Raw genomic sequence first — 21,427 nt, 5'->3', positions numbered from 1 at the left:
CTATCTGATGGGATGAGAAGGGGGCATTTCAAATAGAATAGTTAGATTAGGTTTTGCGTTAAGGAACATAGGAATTTCCTATGCTCCTCAGCTCTATGTAGTGGTGGAAATCACATGCAAATGGCATTCACCAAGCACTCACGGTTTCCTTGCCGTGAAACACGGTGTGATGTTCTCACTCTTCTACGCAGGTGATGTCATTAGATATAACTTGTTTCAATGCTGAGGACTTGTGGAGCATCCCTTTGACTATTGGTTGGTGAAAAGTATATTCTGAACACTGCATATTATTGGCTATAGGGTGTGCATAGCATATTCTAACAATTGTCACTATCAAACCACTCCCCTAAGAAGGTCGGTAATTTCACCACATCCAGGACACACACTGAACAAAGATGATTCCAACCTCATATTCTGGCAAATGGTATGTTGTGTGTGAGTCTGAATTAATTCCTTGCAGTTGGAGGAAACAAATTCAATCTTGACCATAAGTGCATTATGTGTTGTTTGTTAACCTCCCTGGCGGTATGATTATGTCAGGAATTTTGTACCAAAAGCGGTAAATTTTTTGCATGGAAATTTGTTGTTTATACTGTAGGCCTGTAATTCTTAGTAAATCTTAGGAATAACTCACCTAAATCTGTCCAAACAAGAGTCCAGTAGACATCCCGGGTATAATAAAGTTTGAAACATGAAATAAAAAAATTATAATATAATAAATTATAAATAATTATAAGAAATTATAATATAATAATTATAGAAAATTATAATATAATAATAAAAATGGTCCAGTAAATGGGAATTCTGGGGGCGCAGCCTGATCCGTACCACAGTCAATAGAGTACCAAGTTCGCACATCACTGAGCTCGGTCGCAGAATCGTCGCTGTTTTAGGTCAAAAGCGGTTTTAGACCAGGTAGAAAACAGCGATAGTAAATTAGAACTACTTGCAGAATTGAGTGATAGCGATTCGTTGGGAAATTCCTCAACAGACACTGAAAGTGAGGACAGCGAGGATTCTGCGACCGAGCTCAGTGATGTGCGAACTTGGTACTTTATTTACTGTGGTACGGATCAGGCAACGACCCCAGAATTCCCATTTACTGGACCATTTTTTTAATTATTTTATTATAATTTTTTATAATTATTTATTATATTATAATTTCTTAAAATTGTGAAAAAGTGTCAGGCAGGGCACTGGACAAAGCTCTAGGGACAAAATTGAAGTGAAATAGTTTGATACATAAGTGTAATCATAGCAGATTACATTGTATTGTGTGTATTCACAATACACACGCGTACAGCAGAGGACGCCGTGGGCTCGCAGGGACAAGGTGAGTGTCAGTTTTCTCTGCAGCCCCGAGTCTGGCTCAGGGTTACCGCTCCTAGCATTGAAAATTCACCCCGAGCCAGACTCGGGAATACCGCCAGGGAGGTTAATGAATCATTAGCACCAATACTTATAATTCTAATAGAATTAGCCTGTAAGATAAAGAACAAGACACAGATGGGGATTGAACCCATGATCTTTGGTTTACAAGACCAACGCCTTACCACTTGGCCACTGCGCCAGATTCCCTGCTTGCATGCGGCCTGAACAACAATGGCTTCATTCATCTTCCATGCACAGGTTGTTACAAAGGTTTCCAGGTATCCTAAATGCTCATTACCTTACAGCCTAGTCATCAATGGATGTGATTTATCAGACCACAGATGAGATTGCAGGAAGAAGAGATGGAACCTTCTATCACACCTTCTGCCTTAGGGTAACATCACTGCTCCTCCATACAGTATGTCAGTATACAGTATGTCCAGCAAGCGTTGGCCCCCTCAAGACAGGAATGTTATTACTGGCAGGATCACCAGGTGAAAATAAAGCAAATAAAGAAGGAAAAAAGGTTTTTTAATCCCTGTACAACCATCGCAAGGCTAAGGTCTTGCGATGGTTGTAGAGTGTATGGCCACCTTAAGTGTGTTACAAAAGTTCCCGTGTATGCTGATTGCTCATTGCTTTACAGCCTACCCATCAATAAACAAACAGTGTGCTGCATGCATGTCCTCTTATACAAAGGTCAATAATATGGTCTTATTTATTTATACACAAATATAACTAAACATAATAACAGATAAAAACAGATACAAAAGTGACAATCAAGAGAATACTTTACGCAGCAAGTCAGTCCTCTGGTTTCTATGTCTTGGCTGAGAGAGAGCAATATAGCTGCGCATGGACTTTTATAGTAAACAGGACCCATTCATACACATACATCGACACCCCTTTACCCAGAAATCCACATGTCCCTTATAGGTCTTTCGGCCAATCAGCATCATCCTTCATATTTGCACTGTAGTCCTCCAGCAGGGGGCACCATTGTACTGCAGGTCATTCCTTGGCCTAGGTCAACACCTTGTCGTTTGATCTTTAGACAATGGACAGCGACCTTCATATGCAAAGCAGGATATCTTGAGGGTGTCTTTCCAATGCACATACACCCCTATCAACAACACAGGGTGCAACGCTTGATGTCCTGTCCAGTGTGTTATTCATGCCTCCTGCAATCTCAGAGTCAATATTTGAAGATAGGTGTTTGGCAGTCTCACAATGGAAATGCTCCTTCTGCCTACAGCTGTAGGCAGAAGGAGCATTTCCATTGTGAGACTGCAACATGTCACATGGTGAGAAATTAATCTGTGTTCGACATTTGTGAACATCAGTCTTAAAAAGAGACATTGGCCCTGGATGATGACTGAACAAAGATGGCTCTGGTAAATGGTGTGTGTTGGGTCACTCTGAGCTGATTTGCGTGCAAATGGAGGAAATAAAGGTTGACTTGATCCTACACAAGATCCATGTGTTTTATTAATTAATCCATTAGCACCAATTTTAATTGTAACCTAGATTAATTGTAACCTAGATTGTAACCTTTCTTAGACTGACATAACACATACCAGAGATCACCTTGACTCTTCCTGCTTGCAGCCTATTCTTTGACCCCGGCCTGTTTATTGGACTTTGCCTTGCCTATCGCTTTTGTACCTCGTTGCCCAGCTGGTTCTGACCTTTGGCTCCCTCGACCATGCTTTTGCCTCATGATTCTGCCAATACGCTGCCCACCCAGTTTAACTTCTGGCCTTGTCTGAAGATCCTGCTTCTGGATGTTTCCTGCATGGTGTCCAGCCCCCTCATTGGCACTCGTGCTCCTCCCTTTCCTTCCAAGCTTTGTCTCCACCTCCAGGGGGTGCAGGACACGAGACACAAGAGAAGCCTCCTCATCCACCGGTCTCCCACCAGGAACAGGCATGTATGTGCTGGACAGCTTCCCATTCACTGGTTGCTAGAACATTGGGTCGCCGGAGTACTAGCAACCAATTATGCATCGCTGGCCACATCCAGGCGAATTTGGCAGTTGTGGACCTGACTTATGGGATTAGTGTGTGACCTGGATGTGGTCAAGTTACCTAAATTCTTAGGGGAATGGTTTAACAGTGACAATTGTTAGAATATGGTATGCACACCCTATGGCCAATAATATGCAGTGTTCAGAATACAATTATTACCAATACATAGTGGCCATGTGTTGCAATACAGCGGCCATGCTGCTCTGCCTGTTAATGAATACATTGATACTCACTTACCTTATCAAGACAGAACTTTGTATTGGCTACAAATGTAACCAATTAATCGCAATACAGACACAGTGGAGTCTAGAAGTCCACCATGTAAATCACTCTTTTGGCAGACTGCAGTAATATTAGCTGATTTTCCAGAATATTGGCCACCATTGATTGAGGCAACAGGAAATACTCCCAGCAGTCCCTGACTGATGATTCTGCAATGCATAAGATGTGCCAGCAAACTATTACACAGCAACATCTAAAATGAACTTCGCCCGCCACATGGGGATTCCATGATATCTAGCCAGAACATTGTGCCAGACTAGTAGGGTTCCCCTCATTTTTCAATTGAATCCAACTAGTGTAAAGGTTATTGAAAGCCAGACAGCAGTAAAGCTAATAATCAGCATTTTCCTGTTGCAAAAGCCAGCAGAAAGAACAATTTGTGGCCAACACATAAACAGGCTGCATCGAGGGTCACCCTTTTCTTCTGCAGATCTAAACTCCATATAAGTTTATATATAATTTTGCCAGAATAAGAGTAGAGTCATCTTTTTTCCGCCATCATTCAGAGTCAAAATCACAAAGTGTGAATTTATATGTGTATACAGCTTCATAGACTTAGTCTAGTGGTAAGTCATTGTTCTCGTAAACCAAAGCTCACAGATCCCTATCTGTTGCTGGTTCTTTTGGCTTAATGTTCTGAGAAGTATGAAAATGTGTGGTTAATGGGTGGAACAAATAAACAGGCTGCATCAATGGTCACCCTTTTCTTCTGCAGAGCTAAGCTCTATGTAAGTGAATATACAATTTTTTCCAGAATAGGAGAGTAGTTCTCTTTGTTCTGGCATCATTCAGGGTCAAAATCACAAAGTGTGAACTTATATGCGTATACAGCTTCATAGAGGATGCAGCAGTCAAACCAGCTTTGTTCTCGTAAACCAAAGCTCATAGATCCCTATCTGTTGTTGGTTCTTTAGCTTAATGTTCTGAGAACTATGAAAATGTGTGTTAATGGGTGGAATAGTAAACGATATAAACCTTATGGTAAAGATTCATATCCTCCAACTGCAGGGAAATGAGTTCAGAATGATACAACACATATCATTTGCCAGAATAGGAGGATGGAGCCATCTTTCATGAGTTTATCAATGATGACTTATCAAGATAGTGAAATATCTACACAAATAACAAATACCTGCATAACACATTTTTCTATCTTGGTTTTGTATACTTTTATTGAGTTCCTTGTTTTCTAGAACATCTTTAAACCTTTCTTCTACAGAAGTTACAATGTTGCAGTACCAGATATATTGAAATGCTTAAAGTTTAATGTAGGCACATAAATAGACAGACTCAGCACCAAAGTGCCCTCTGGCTGCGTACAGATCTCACCAGGCTGCGTATAGCTGTCACCAGGGCTGCGTTTCGCCTCACAAGGCCGCGTAGATGTCACCGCATTGGCCACCTGAGAGCCTAATTAGGGAACCACCTCTGCTGCACACACACGCACCCGTGAAACTCTCTGGACCCCTGGTGAGAGCCCGCACAGCCCATCTGAGACCCTGGAGACATCAGGCGGAGAACCCAGAGCAACAGAGTATGTTGCTTCATATTATTCTGCATTGCGCTGTGTAATGTATTGCTGGGATTTGTAGTCCTCTGTAGCTGATGCTGTTCTGCATTGCTGTATAATGGTATTGCTGGGAATTGTAGTTCTCTATAGCTGTTGTTAGTCATTATTGCTGGGATTTATAGTCCTCTATAGCTGATGGTATTCTGCATTGTTGTGTAATGTATTGCTTGGTATTGTAGTTCTCTATAGCCAATGCCATTCTGCAATGCTGTACAATGTATTTCTGAGTTAGTGGCAGAAGTACCAGGGCCGCAGCAGTCATTCACGCGCACAGCCCTGACGTGGCATCCCTCCACTACCAGTGTGCTTTACATTTCCTAAACCGATAAATACATTCACACTACTGTTACATGGATGGCAAAAGTGGCAGACGGGCGGGGAGAAGGCAGGGAGGAGGCAGAGCGGGAGGGGGGCCAAGTTGCCGCACCATGGGCCTCTGGGTTGTACTTGCCCCCTGGGCTGAAAGTTGCCAGTCAGCCCCTGCTGTAAGGTAATGAGCAATCAGGATGCCTGGGAACCTTTGTAACACCCTGTGAATGCGAGATTAATGAAGCCATTGCGTGAGTCTGGCGCAGTGGCCAAGTGGTAAGGCGTTGGTCTCGTAAACCAAAGATCATGGGTTCAATCCCCATCTGTGCCTGGTTTGTTATCTCACAGCCTAATTTATTGAGAATTATAACCATTGGTGGTAATGGATTCATTAATAAATAACACATATTGCATTTATGGTGAAGACTGAGTTTGTTTCCTCCAACTGCAAAGAATAAATGAATTCAGACTCACACAACACTTACAATTTGCAAGAGTAGGATAATGCAATCATCTTTGTTCAGGCATCAAAAATGGTCTCTCTACATCAATATTTATAATGTGTGCTTAGAAGGTCGGTGTTTTGACCACATCCAGGACACACACTAATCACACATTATGAATATTGATGTAGAGAGACCATTTTTGATGCCTGAACAAAGATGATTGCATTATCCTACTCTGGCAAATGGTGTGTGTTGTAGTTGAAGGAAAGAAACGCAATCTTGCTCAGAAGTCCCCTTAGAAGGTCGGTATGAGCAAGATTGAGTTTGTGGCCTGGTGCATTGGCCAAGTGGTAAGGCGTTGGTCTCGTAAACCAAAGATCATGGGTTTAATCCCCATCTGTGCCTGGTTCTTTAACTCCCAGCCTAATGTACTGAGAATTATAAGCATTGGTTCTAATGAATTCATTAATAACACATATTGCCCTTCTGGTCAAGATTGAGTTTGTTTCCTCCAACTGCAAAGTATCAATTTAGACTGACACAACACATACCATTTGCCAGAATAGCATGTTGCAATCACCTTTGTTTAGTCTAGAGCTGCAGCTAACGATTATTTTCAAAATCGATTAATCAGTTAATCGGATATAAAATAAAATAAATTTTAAAAAATGGCTCCAGTGATGGACTACTAGTTTGCATTGAGATTGTAGTCCATCACAGGAGCAAGCGGTGGAAGTAAAAAAGAACAACAAAAAGTGTGGTGCGCAATATAGTGAAATGGAAAGTGTAAAATTATACAGCAATGAATGCAGAATGGCACCGGCTATAGAGGACTACAAATCTCAGCAATAGTACATTATAGCTGGCGGTATTCTGCATTGCGCTGTATAATGTATTGCTGGGTTTTGTATTCCTCTATAGAGGGTGGTATTCCGCATTGCGCTGCATAATGTATTATTGCTGGGTTTTGTAGTCCTCTATACAGCACAATGCAGAATACCACCAGCTATATAGGAATACAACAAATCACAGCAATACATTATACATACAGTGTATTGCTGGGATTTGTAGTCCTATGTATAATATACAGCACAATGTACCATCGGCTATAGAGGAATACAAATCCCAGCAATACATTATAGAGCACCATATGTGGGAAAGTGCATGCTTACCTGAGCAGTCTTCCAGCAACTTACTTCTGCAATCGGGCCTGTCTATCAGCGGCTGTCATCCCCCCACACCTGCTCCTCCTTACTTCTTCTCCCCACGTCCTTGTGCCAAACGTGGAGGTGGGCGGGCGGTGAGCGTGAGGCGGGAAGGAGGTGTGGAGCGTGGATGCGGGTGGGTCTGGCAGTGGCGAGCGTGAGGTGGGGAGGAGGTGCGGCGCGCAGCGTGTGTGGAGCCGTGAACAAGGCCAACTAATCGGAAGCCGATTAATCGATTGATTGAAAACATTGACAACTTTTTCAATAATCGATTTAGTCGATTAGTTGTTGCAGCCCTAGTTCAGGCATCAGTAATGGTCTCATCAATATTCTTAATACCAAGACATGCATTTACATACAGTGTGCGTAGGATGCAGTGGTCTCAGAGACCGAGGATCATGGGTTTGATCCCCGACCCCATCTGTACCTGGTGCTTCCACCTAATTCATTGGTAAACATCAATGCTTGTGTTTATAAATGAACAACACAACTTTCACTTATAGATAAGGTGACATAACCATTTATTTCCTCAAGTTGCCGAAGAACGTTTTTTAAACTGACTTAACAGACACCAGAGTTGATCCTCTGTCACTGCGGTAGGAGAACTTCATGCTAATCCATCCAACAGAATGGGGTCACCAGTTTGAAATGAGGGTCACCCTGTGAATGGGAGATTAATGGAGCTATCCATGTTTAGGCATCTGGCACAGTGGCCAAGTGGTAAGGCATTGGTCTCGTAAACCAAAGATCATGGGTTCAATCCCCATCTATGCCTGCTTCTTCAACCACTATTCTAATTTACAATAAAAATTGGTCCTAATTGATGAAATTAGTAAAACATAGTTAATCTCGTGTGTATCTACGACGACCTTTATTTTCTCCATTTGCAAGAAAATTAAATCAGACTGACCCAACACACACTATTAACAGGAATATAAGGGTGACGTGAGAGGGCACAGGGGTCAAGCAGTAAGGCATTGGTGTTGTGAAACCAAAGATCATGGGTTCAATCCCCATCTGTACCTGGTTCTATAAATCCCAGCCTAATGCACTATGAACAATGCTGCTAATGGACTAATTAGTAAGTAACCTACAGGAGAATGATGGAGCCATCTTTATAAGATGGAAATGACATGTTATGGGATTCTGATACCTGGGCAGTTCTAAGTCTGACACAGACAATTTCTCGCCATGTCACATGTTGCAGTCTGATGATGGAAATGCTCCTCCTGGTTGCAGCAGACTGAGGAGATCATCTCAGCCTAGGCAACATCACTGACTGGAGCTGAAGGAAGGCCTTGTACTGATAAAAGGTGAAGCTTTTCTGAAGAAATATACTTGGGCACGTTCGGCAGTTACAGACCCAAGTGGTGTGCTTAGCGTGCGTCCTGGATGTGGTGAAATTACCGACCTTCTTAGGGGATCGGATTGATAGTGACAATTGTTAGAATATGCTACGCACACCCTATAGCCAATAATACCCCGGGCCATATAATAGTTTATCACGTCCTGTGTAACTGTCACATATGCTAGTCTGCATGTATATGTGGAGAAAAATATAGATAAAGGCATTTGAAATAGAAAAAATGAATTTATATGCTGCGTGTTCTCATTATAAGTACAGACAGTTACCAGAATACAATATTTTTTGCCATAGTGGGCCTTTACCCCCCTTCCTGGGCCCCTATCAGGGAAACACTGAAAATGAACCCTTAAGGTATGATTTATCAAACAACTGCCCACCCATATGCAGGGTGAATGCCATTTGCATGGGATTCCTACCATTAGATAGAGCTGAGGAGCATAGGAAATTCCTACGTTCCTTGTCTCCAACCTATTCTAACTACTCTATTTATAATGCCCCCTTCTTCTCCCATCAGATGGGGCATCCAATGCTCATTTCTTTAGGGGAGGATAAAACATGGAGCATTATTCATCTTAATTCCGGGTCCCATAGTGTTTGTTTTTTTCATTGAATCCTGTCCCCTAGTGCAGTACCTGGACCACCATGTCTTCAATACTGCGGCGATTCTTCTTGGCATTGACTCCACGAGATGATGAAAGGTGAGGCGAGGAATCTGACACTGCACTGTTGCCCTTCTGTTGTCTTGTACCAGTCTTGCCACTCTCCGTTCTGCCCTAACATTCACTAGTCGCTGATGGCCACAATTCACAGGTTCAGACTCAGATTTTCGGCTGACAGTCCGGTCTTTAAACACTTTAACAATGAGCTGCTCTTGAACATTTAACGAATTCTGCTGTTTCGCTGATACTCGCTCCATGGCTCCGAGCGCCAACAATCATCCCACGTTCAAAGGCTGTTAAATCGCGTTGTTTCCCCGTATCTTCAGAAACAAATCACTTCTACTGTCGTGGTAAACAACCTGCTTCCCTATTTATAATGGTAAGGCGTTGGTCTCGTAAACCAAAGATCATGGGTTCAATCCCCATCTGTGCCTGCTTCTTTAACTCCCAGCCTAGTGCAGAATTGATAACAAAGGTGTCCAATGGATTTATTAATATCCAACCTGTATTGTGCTTATGATCAAGAGTAAGTTTGTTTCCTCCAACTGCAAAGAATGAATTCAGACTCACACTATGCATACCATTTGCCAGAATAGCAGGTTGGAATCATCTTTGTTCAGACATCAATAATGGTCTGTGTCTTCTCCAGTATTCATAATACCAAAACATGTATTTGTAGGGTACAGTGATCTTGTAGACCATAGAGCAGGGGTAGGCAACCTCGGCACTCCAGCTGTGGGGGAACTACATGTCCCTGAAAGTACAAAAACCCATCATGCCTCTGGGAGTCATGCCTATGGCTGTCAGTGTTGCACTGCATCGTGGGACTTGTAGTTCCACAACAGCTGGAGTGTCGAGGTTGCCTACCCCTGCCATAGAGCATGGGTTTGATCCCCAGTTGTGTCTGAAGCTCCAGCCTAATTCATTGGGAAGCTCCAACGTTTGTGTTGATAGATGAACAACACAACTTTCACTTATAGAGAACATGACATAACAATGTATTTCGTCCAGTTGCTGGAGAACCTTTCTTAGGCTGACATAACACATACCAGAGATGAGCCATTGGAGAGGTCCATGCTAATCCATCCAACAGAATGTGGTCACCATTTTGAAATGACGGTTGGTGGGATGACAATACAAACACATACAAAGCCGCTGAGATATAAAACTTGGCTCACTTCCTTTTCATGTCTGATTTCCAGGAGAGCGATCAGCACTCTTCAGGGGCTAAAGTTTTACTCAGGGCAGGCAGAAATATGTGGCCAATTGGACGAATGCCTTGGTATAAGAGGACATACATACAAAATATGGCTAGGCTGTACAGCAATGAGCAATCAGGATACTCTGGAACGTTTGTAACACACTTTGGGGTAAATTCAGAAAACACCTGTCACCAGTTTCAATAGCACTACCAACAGTTACAGATTGGAAAAATGGTGTTAATTATGACCAACTCATCAAGATAGTGAAATATCTACACGAATAACGAATACCTGCATAACACATTGTTCTATCTTGGTTTTGTATACTTTTATTGAGTTCCTTGTTTTCTAGAACATCTTTAAACCTTTCTTCTACAGAAGTTACAATGTTGCAGTACCAGATATATTGAAAAGCTTAAAATTAAATGCAGGCACATAAATAGACAGACTCAGCACCAAATTGCTAGACAGACTCAGCACCAAATTGCCCTCTGGCTGCGTACAGATCTCACCAGGCTGTATGCAGATGTCAATACAAAACACAAAAATTCCCCAGCCTCAACCTGCCAGCCAGCCTGCAACCAAACAAGTAGCCCTGTCAACAGTATGCGTTAAAATCAGAGGTTTAGTTGCACAAACTTTTGGCCAAAAATATGTAGAAGCCGCACTGCCGCGCCAAGGCACCTCTGCAAAGTGTGGTCCTAACTCGATGTATCCGAGTCTCCAAGTGTGAGCATATTAATGAAGTTGATAAATTACATGCAGGTGTACCTGGAGGTAGCCAACTCCTCCTAATAAGGTGCAGGGACGCACTGGAGGCCCAGCAACCAAAAATGCACGCTGGGACTCCAGTGCGTCCCCCTAACCCAAAATAGTCAAACTATTTTTTTTTTCTTGTATGCAGATGTCACCAGGGCTGCGTTTGTGTCTCGCCAGGCTGCGTATAACTGTCACCAGGGCTGCGTATAACTGTCACCAGGGCTGCGTTTCGCCTCACCAGGCAGCGTAGATGTCACCAGGGCTGTGTTTGTGTCTCACCAGGGGAGAGTACAGATGTCACTAGGCTGCATAAAGGGCTCTGTGTGCGGGCACCGGGCTGAACGATCAGGCGCTGTGCTGAAGGATCGGGTGTCGGTCTTCTGCCGGCTCCGGGGCTGTTTGTTCAGTACAGGGCTGTCCTTGGCTGTGCCTGCACCGGGAAGGAGGAGAAGGAGATATAGTGCTGGGAAGGCACTGCCAAGGACAGCGACTGGCAGGTAACCAGCAGGCTGCCGAGGTTCCTACAAGCGCGGGACCTTGGCCGCCAATCCGTTTTAAACATTTATAGGGTGGTTATCGGCTTTTAGTATTGGGGCATTCTCAAGAGCACAAGTACTCCTGAAAATGCCCGGTATCGGGACATACCTAGTGCTAAGGGATTCATTAATAAATCCTGCCTATTGTGCTTATGGCCAAGACTGAGGTTGTTTCTTCCCATTCCAAGGAAAGAAAATAGTTTATCGTGACACAACATAGGCGATTTGCCAGATAAGGAGCTAGAAATCATATTTGTTAAGGTATTTTTTGATGTTTTCTGTCTACTCCAATATTCATAATACCAAAACCTGAATTTACATATGTGTAGGGCGCATTTGTCTTTGTGTTGGTCTTGTAGATCAAAGATCATGGGTTTGATCACCATCTGTGCCCGGGGTTTCAACCCCCTTCCTGTCTCCTATCAGTCACTCTGACCCCTGCCCCTGAGGAGCCAGGTACAATGCAGAGGCAGTCTAAGTGAGCTGAGCCAAGTGTAGAGTGCAATGAACAGTTGAAGTGGCAGTAGGGGTATTATACTATTATTATATGGTATTGTGCTATTACCAACTCAGAGCCAGCTGGCGCAGTGGCCAAGTGGTAAGGCGTTGGTCTCGTAAACCAAAGATCATGGGTTCAATCCCCATCTATGCCTGGTTCTTTATCTACCATCCTAATGTAGAAGTGTAAACATTGGTGTCTGATGGATTTATTAAAAACCAACCTGTATTGCACTTATAGTCAAGATAGAGTTTGTTTCCTCTAACTGCAAAGCATGAGTTCAGTCTTACACTACGCATACCATTTGCCAGAATAGCAGGTTGTAATAATCTTGTTTTGCACCAATAATGGTCTGTGTCTTCTCCAGTATTCATAAGACCAAAACATGTATTTATGTATGTGTAGGGTACAGTGGTCTTGTAGACCAAAGATCATGAGTTTGATCCCCATCTGTGTCTGAAACTTCAACCTAATTTATTGGGAAACATCAATGTTTGTGCTGATAGATGAACAACACAACTTTCACTCATAGATAAGATGACATAACCAATCATTTCCTCTGTACATGTTTATTTCACTTTTTTTTTAGACTGACATAACAAATACCAGAGTAGAGTCTCTCTCATTGCCATAGGAGAGGTCCATGCTAATCCATCCAACAGTATGCGGTCACAAGTTTAAAAAGACAATTGTTGGGATGACAATACAATGTCATTTCTGCTCCCTCTACCCTTACCTCCTAATCTAAGCCTTGAACGTCAAACATATCTAGACCCAAGAACGAAAATGCAATATTGCAGCTTACCAGCACTTAGATGAAACTAAGGGGGCCGCCTTAGTTTCCCTTGTTTTAGGCTTGTTTCCTATATTTTCACCTGGTGATCCTGCCAGTAACAAAACTCCGGTCTCAGGGTACGTTAACACCATATGCCGTGCGTTCCGGCCCAATTCCGGCATGAATGCACTGCATTGCAGCCGGCTCACTATTTCGTGGGGCTGGAGGGGGCGTGGCGGTTCACTGAAGTGAATGGCACCATAACCACGACCTCCAGTCGCAATGCGATCACTCGCACGGGATCACAGGGCGGCCCCACGAAATAGTGAGCCGGCCACAATGCGATGCAGTGCGTTCGGGCCGGAATCGGGCCGGTACGCACTGCATATGGTCTGAACGTACCCTTAGGGTGACAATACTTGCTGGTCATACTGTATGGAGGAGCAGTGATGTCACACTAAGACAAATGGTTTGATAAGAAGGTTCCATCTCTTCTTCCTCTAGTCTCATCTGTGGTCTGATAAATCACACCCATTGATGACTAGGCTGTAAGGTAATGAGCAATCAGGATACCCGGGGACTTTTGTAACACCCTGTGAATGCAAGCTTAAGGCAGCCATTGTGTGTGTCTGGCGCAGTGGCCAAGTGGTAAGGCGTTGGTCTCGTAAACCAAAGATCATGGGTTCAATCCCCATCTGTGCCTGGTTTGTTATCTCACAGCCTAATGTATTGAGAATTATACACACATAACACATACAATTTGCCAGCGTAGGATAATGCAATCATCTTTGTTAAGGCATCAAAAATGGTCTCTCTACATCAATATTCATAATGTGTGTGTAGCGCTCACCCCCGAAGGAGCCGCTGAATATGAAATAGGGTTCTGCTACCTGTTGGTTCCAGCTACCGATCCCCTTTGATCAGCAACAACACACCGACACTCATGGACAGAATGGCTCGAGTCTTAGAGTTCCTTTTGGGGTATTTATTTGCAAGTTCAATAGGAGAGAGAGGGTTTAGGATCTGTAGGATGCCCTTGGATTCTTCTGAGGACAGCTTTCTCCCTTAGCAAGCGCTAAGGCCGATAGCACTGTGATCTGGTCCCAGAGACCAATAGTAGTAGTAATACTGTGAACAGATACCTGGAATAGGGTGAGGGATCTCCCTTGTGGGTCCCAGACGGATGCTCGCACCAGCTCCTCTGCGGTACCCCTCAACAAGCGGACTCTCCTTCTGACCCAGCTTCCATCAGGTATTTTCCTTAGCAACAGGATCTGGAATCTCTGTGCCCTCAGCATCTGCAACTGCCAAGGAGCACTCCAGTTTAGTGGTAGTATCTTCTCAGAACAAGGCACCCGTCACCTGCCACCTGCAAAGTATCAGTGTATTCTAAGCCTCTAGGCCCCTCAGCATCTGCCATGTGCTGAGGCCCAGGCCAGTTTCCTGCATCTCCACAGACCTCCTAGGGCGAGGCCCCTAGCAGGAAGAGACCTCTGCACAGTGTCCTCAGACCTTTTATTACCTGCCCTCAACCATGCCTCTGAGTCATCCTACTCAGGGATTGGCTAGGGTCAGGTGCATAGTCATAACCTGAGGGTGGATCCTCCCTCACTGTATGCCAAGTCTCCCTTTTCCTCAGCAACAGGAGGAGCAATCAATCCAGCAGATTCAGGGACACTCATAGAATGCAGAGCTCTGTATAATCAGTATCCAGACTGGTTACAGTCCAGGTATCTCTATTGAATAGCGACATTTTAGAGGGCGCTCCATGTGCTTAGAAGGTCACTATGTTGACCACACACTAAGCACAACATTATGAATATTGATGTAGAGAGGCCATTTTTGATGCCTTAACAAAGATGATTGTTATCCTACTCTTGCAAATTGTATGTGTTGTGTGAGTCTGAATTCATTTATTGTTTGCAGTAATCAAACTCAATCTTGACCATAAATGCAATATGTGTTATTTATTAATGAATCCATTACCATCAATGCTTATAATTTTCAATACATAGTGCTGGGAGATAAAGAACCAGGCACAGATGGGGATTGAACCCATGATCTTTGGTTTACGAGACCAACGCCTTACCACTTGGCCACTGCGCCAGACGCAATGAGCATATCCTGAGCATATCCTGAGCATATCCTGAGCATATCCTGAGCATATCCTGAGCATATCCTGAGCATATCCTGAGCATATCCTGAGCAACAAAGGCTTCAGCAATCTCCCATTCACAGGGTGACCCTCATTTCCAACTGGTGAACCCATTCTGGTGGATGAATTAGCATGAACCGCTCCTACCGCAGTGGCAAAGGCTCAACTCTGATATATGTTAAGTCAGTTTAAAAAAGGTTCTTTGGCAACTGGAGGGACTAAATGGTTATGGCACATCATCTATAAGTGAAAGTTGTGTTGTTCATCTATAGACACAATCATTGAAGTTTACCAATGGATTAGGTTAAAGCCTCAGGTACAGATAGGGATCAAACCCATGATCCTTTGTCTCTGAGACCACTTCATCCTGCGCACACTGTATGTAAATGCATGTCTTGGTATTGTGAATATTGATGTAGAGAGACCTTTACTGATGCCTGAACAAAGGTGATTGCAACCTCCTATTCTGGCAAATGGTATGTGTTGTAGTTGGAGGAAACAAATGCAATCTTGCTCAGACGTCCCCTTAGAAGGTCGGTATTTCCACCACATACAGGAGACACACTAAGGGGACTTCTGAGCAAGATTGAACTTGTGACCTGTTTCAGTGTATCTGGCGCAGTGGCCAAGTGGTAAGGCGTTGGTCTCGTAAACCAAAGATCACGAGTTCAATCCCCATCTGTGCCTGGTTCTTTAACATTTTGCCCAATGTACTGAGAATTATAAGCATTGGTTCTAATGAATTTGTTAATAGAACATATCACTCTTCTGGTCAAGATTGAGTTTGTTTCCTCCAACTGCAAAGTATGAATTTAGACTGACACAACACATACCATTTGCCAGAATAGCAGGTTGCAATCACCTTTGTTCATGCTTGAGCTGCAGCTAACGATTATTTTCAAAATCGATTAGTTAGTCGATTAATAAGCTCGATTAATCGGATATAAAATACATTTTTATAAATGGCTCCAGTGATGGACTACTAGTTTGTATTGAGATTGTAGTCCATCACAGGAGCAAGCTTGGAGCAGTGGAAGTAAAAAAGAACAAAAAAAAAGTGTGGTTTGCAATATAGTGAAATGGAAAGTGTAAAATTATACAGCAATGAATGAAAAATGGCACCGGCTATAGAGGACTACAAATCCCAGCAATAGTGCAATTTTACAGCGCAATGCAGAATACCATCAGCTACAGAGGAATACAACATAACCCAGCAATAGTACATTATAGCTGGCGGTATTCTGCATTGTGCTGTATAATGTATTGCTGGGATTTGTTCTACTTCTCTATAGCTGGTGGTATTCCGCATTGCGCTGTATAATGTATTATTCCTTGATTTGTAGTCATCCATACAGCGCAATGCAGAATACCACCAGCTATATAGGAATACAACAAATCCCAGCAATACATTATACATGCAGTGTATAATGTATTGCTGGGATTTGTAGTCCTCTATAGCTGATGGTATAATATACAGCACAATGTACCATCAGCTATACAGGAATACAAATCCCAGCAATACATTATAGAGCACCATATGTGGGAAAGTGCAGGCTTACCTGAGCAGTCTTCCAGCAACTTGCTTCTGATATAGGGCCTGTCATCCCCCCACACCTGCTCCTTCTTACTTCTTCTCCCCGCGTCCCTGTGCCAATCGTGGATGTGGACGGGCGGCGAGCGTGAGGTGGGGAGGAGGTGCGGCGCGCAGCGTGTGTGGAGCCGTGAACAGGGCCAACTAATCGGAAACAGCCGATTAATCGATGATTGAAAACGTTGACAACTTTTTCAATAATCGATTATAATCGATTTAGTCGATCGGTTGTTGCAGCCCTAGTTCAGCCATCAGTAATTGTCTCTCTACGGCAATATTTATAATACCAAGACATGCGTTTACATACAGTGTGCGTAGGGTGCAGTGGTCACAGAGACCGGGGATCGTGGGTTTGATCCCTGACCCCATCTGTGCCTGGGGCTTCCACCTAATTCATTGGTAAACATCAATGCTTGTGTTTATAGATGGACAACACAACTTTCACTTATAGATGAGGTGACATATCCATTTATTTCCTCCAGTTGCCGAAGAACGTTTTTTAAACTGACTTAACACATATCAGAGTTGATCCTCTGTCACTGCGGTAGGAGAAGTTCATGCTAAACCATCCAACAGAATGGGGTCACCAGTTTGAAATGAGGGTCACCCTGTGAATGGGAGATTGATGGAGCCATGCTTGTTTAGGCATCTGGCGCAGTGGCCAAGTGGTAAGGCGTTGGTCTCGTAAACCAAAGATCATGGGTTCAATCCCCATCTGTGCCTGGTTCTTTATTCTAATCTAATTTGCAGTAAAAATTGATGAAATTAGTAAAACATATTTATCTCGTGTGTATCTACGACAACCTTTTTTTTCTCCATTTGCAAGAAAAGTCAATCAGACTGACCCAACACACAGCCAAAATGAGAGAATGATGTGAGCGGGCGCAGTGACCAAGTGATAAGGTGTTGGTTGTGTGAAACCAAATATCCTGAATTCAGTCTCCATCTGTGCCGAGTTCTATAACTCCGCCCTCATTCACTGAGCAATATGAACATTGGTGCTAATGGACAAATAAGTAATTAACCTTAACCTAGTACAGGGGAATGATGGAGCCATCTTTGTTCAGTCATTATCCAGGGCCACTGTCTCTTTCTAAGACTGAGATGACATGTTATGGAAATCCTGGTACTTGTGCGGATCTTGTCTGTCTGCGCACATTTCTGATGCAGAATAATTTCTCGCCGTGTTGCAGTCTGATGATGGAAATGCTCCTCCTGCCTGCAGCAGACTGATGACATCATCTCAGCCTAGGCAACATCACTGACTGGAGCTGAAGAAGGCCTTGTACTGATAAAAGATGGAGCTTTTCTGAAGAAATATCCTGGGGCAAGTTTGGCAGTTGTAGACCCAACTGGTGTGCTTAGTGTGTGCCCTGGATGTGGTGAACATGCCGACCTTCTTAGGGGAGTGATTTGATAGTGACAAATGTTAGAATATGCTATGAGCACCCAATAGCCAATAATACCCTGGGCCATATAATAGTTTATCCCGTGTAACTGTAATTTTTGCTGGACAGGTTGGTCTGCATGTATATGTGGAGAAAAATATAGATAAAGGCATTTGAAATAGAAAAAAAGGAATTTATATGCTGCATATTCTCATTAGAGGTATTAAAGGAGAACTATGGGGTCAGGGCTTTTCCCCATTGTTCTCCTTAGGGTAACGGGAGGACACAAACTAGCGTCCTCCCATCACCCTAGGCTCAGTATACCGCAAGCTATTGCTCGCGGTATACTGAGACGCCGCAGCTGAAGTGGATGCCGACAATTATGTCTGGATCCACCCAGCTGCGTGACTGACAGCTGGCTCTGCCTATCGAGAGGCAGAGCCAGCTGTACCCGCCCCCTCCCCCGTCCGTTCCGCCAGTCAGCGCTGGAGGATCGGAGCGGGGAGGGGGGAATCCAGCCCCTCCCCTGTCATGGCAGAGAGCCGTGACAGGATCGAGAAGTGAGCGAACGCTGGTATGTGTTTGCTCGCGTCCCGATCTACTGAGCCGACCTGTGACAGTCTCATTGTCACAGGTCGGCTGGAACTATGAGGTGAGTGAAAAGTACCCGCCTCATAGTTCTCCTTTACCCACAGACAGTTACCAGAATACAATATTTTTTTGCTATAATGGGCCTTTACCCCCCACCCTGGGCCCCTGACGAGGGAGCCATGGCAATGAACCCTTAGGGGATGATTTATAAAACAACTGCCCAGCCATATGCTTAGTGAATGCCATTTGCATGAGATTCCCGCCACTAGACAGAGCTGAGGAGCATAGGAAATTCCTTGTCTCCAACCTATTCTAACTTTTCTACTTAAAATGCCCCCTTCTCCTCTCAGACAGGGCTTCCAATGCTCATTTCTATGGGGATGATACAAAATGGAGCATTATTCACCTTAATTCCGGGTCCTATAGCGTTTTTTTTTCCCATTGAGTCCTAGTGCAGTACCTGGACCCCCATACACCTTGTATGGCCAATAACTTGCATATAAGCCCTCTTAAAGGGGACAATCGTTTGCGAAAGTACAACTCCCTACTGACTTGCATTTTCTGACGTTCGATTACGAACCAAACTTGGGCCTCTTCGGCCTATCACTAGTCTTTACCCCCAACCCTGGGCCCCTAACAAGGAAACCCTGAAAATGAACCCTTAGGGGATGATTTATAAAACAACTGCTCAGCCATATGCCGGGTAAATGCAATTTGCTTGGGATTGCCATCACCAGACAGAGCTGAGGAGCATAGGAAGTTCCTATGTTCCTTGTCTCCAACCTATTCTAACTATTCTATTTAAAATGCCCCCTTCTCCTCCCATCAGATACGGTATCCAACACTTGATACAAAATGGAGCATTATTCACCTTAATTCCGGTTCCCATAGCTTTTCTCCCGGCCAGTCTTGGTTGTGGTGACCGATCTCCGAAGCCACTATTTTTACAACTCTTTGACGAGCCTGGTTGCCGCTCTGATAGCCAACCTTCTCTTCTATGTCATTCTGCCCATCTAAACTCCATATAAGTGTAAATGCCAAGAAAACAAGTAATGAGCCGGAGGGAACATTTTTCTACACCAGAGGAACACCAAAAAAGTTAAAAAGAAAATGCAGACCCTCCTATTGTACAGCCTTATGAGATAAAGTAATACCTGCAGCTGGTAAGCATCCCCCATGGAACCCACTCTTTGCCTCTTATAAGCCACTCTGAGCCCCACCCCTGAGGAGCCCAGTACAATGCAGAGGCAGACTAAGTGAGCTGAGCCAAGTGTAGAGAGCAATGAACAGTTGAAGTGGCAGTAGGGGTATTGTACTATTATTATATGGTATTGTGCTATTACCAACTCAGAGCCAACTGAAGAGAAGGATAGGTAACTGGGAATGAACGGGGTCCCGTTTATAACAATAACATTTTTATTTAAATACACTTGGTTGAAGAAACAACACACACATCTATGACCATCATCAGAAAGAGATAAGAGTTACATATAAAGAAAAACAACTGTAACTTACATTTGGCTTTGGAATCTTTTATTTAGTAGTATGGGTGACATATAGACTCAATGGCCCCCACAAGTCTCTCAGCTTATTACCAGAGGAATACCACACATACAGCTGAGAAGGATGAAAAGTAACATTTAGCTGAGTCATAACAGATACCAGAAAATAGCAATCTTGGGTCTCTCCCAGTATCCATCTGTCTCAGCGAGAAGGTCAGATTTGTAGGCGTCACTGCAGGCTGCTGAGCTTTATTGGTCGTGATGACATTTCTCCCATCACAAAGCCTCCTCACCACACATTGTATATTGGGTAAATGCTTCAACAGCATAACCGTTTCCAACTATGGGTGGCAATCCATAAGCTTGATAATATACACTGAGTGGCCAGATTATTATGACCACCCCATCAGTACTTCGTTGGGCCGCCTCGTGACTCCACGAGATGATGAAAGGTGATGCGAGGAATCTGACACGGCACTGTTGCCCTTCTGTTGTCTTGTGCCAGTCTTGCCCCTCCCCCGTTCTGCCCTAACATTGACTAGTCGCTGACGGCCACAATTCGCACGTTCAGACCCAGATTTTCGGCTGACAGTCCGGTCTTTAAACACTTTAACAATGAGCTGCTCTTGAACATTGAACGAATTCTGCTGTTTTGCTGATACTCGCTCCATGGCTCCGAGCGCCAACAATCATCCCACGTTCAAAGGCTGTTACATCGCGTTGTTTCCCCGTATCTTCAGAAACAAATCACTTCTACTGTCGTGGTAACCAACCCGCTTCCCTATTTATAATGGTCTGGCCCTCTAGCAACTTCAGCGCCAAATTATAGCTAATTTGCCTACAAACGTCAGGTGGTCATAATAAACTGGCCACCAGGATTAAGCTTTGGGTTTAGGACGACCATGAGTGTGACCCAAACCCAAGCAGTGTGCCTAATGATGGCAAACAGCGCGATTGGGTGACTGGTGGCTGAGCCGCACAGCGTCATCAATTGCTAGATCACACAGACAGCCCGGGATTTGCTGCATTTGGACGTTCACCGAACTGGGATTTCTGGCTGGGTTCATTGAATGTCCACGTGAAGCCAACCCAGGTCAGTTCAGTCATCGCTATCCCGGCTCTATATGAGCAGGAGGCAACAGTGGTCTAATAGACCCTTGATGGTGCGATGAAGTGCACATGATCTCAAACTAG

General features: G+C 43.9%; 7 non-coding genes across 7 annotated transcripts; 5 read left to right on the top strand and 2 right to left on the bottom strand.

Moving 5' to 3' along the window:
* Positions 1-1,498: 1,498 nt before the first annotated feature.
* Positions 1,499-1,570, bottom strand: TRNAT-UGU. Its single transcript has one exon. It is a non-coding gene; the product is annotated as a tRNA-Thr (tRNA).
* A 4,248-nt stretch (positions 1,571-5,818) lies between these two features.
* Positions 5,819-5,890, top strand: TRNAT-CGU. Its single transcript has one exon. It is a non-coding gene; the product is annotated as a tRNA-Thr (tRNA).
* A 2,023-nt stretch (positions 5,891-7,913) lies between these two features.
* TRNAT-CGU lies at positions 7,914-7,985 on the top strand. The gene has a single exon. It is a non-coding gene; the product is annotated as a tRNA-Thr (tRNA).
* Positions 7,986-12,313: 4,328 nt separating this feature from the next.
* TRNAT-CGU lies at positions 12,314-12,385 on the top strand. The gene has a single exon. It is a non-coding gene; the product is annotated as a tRNA-Thr (tRNA).
* A 1,252-nt stretch (positions 12,386-13,637) lies between these two features.
* Positions 13,638-13,709, top strand: TRNAT-CGU. Its single transcript has one exon. It is a non-coding gene; the product is annotated as a tRNA-Thr (tRNA).
* Positions 13,710-15,040: 1,331 nt separating this feature from the next.
* On the bottom strand, positions 15,041-15,112 carry TRNAT-CGU. The gene has a single exon. It is a non-coding gene; the product is annotated as a tRNA-Thr (tRNA).
* Positions 15,113-17,403: 2,291 nt separating this feature from the next.
* Positions 17,404-17,475, top strand: TRNAT-CGU. The gene has a single exon. It is a non-coding gene; the product is annotated as a tRNA-Thr (tRNA).
* Positions 17,476-21,427: the final 3,952 nt, after the last annotated feature.

This window comes from Nanorana parkeri, unplaced genomic scaffold, assembly GCF_000935625.1.
Source record: "Nanorana parkeri isolate BGI_ZX_2015 unplaced genomic scaffold, ASM93562v1 scaffold1595, whole genome shotgun sequence".
Classification (NCBI taxonomy): Eukaryota; Metazoa; Chordata; class Amphibia; order Anura; family Dicroglossidae; genus Nanorana; species Nanorana parkeri.
The sequence above is the reverse complement of the archived record's forward strand: the minus strand, read 5'-3'. Positions and strand labels throughout refer to the sequence as shown.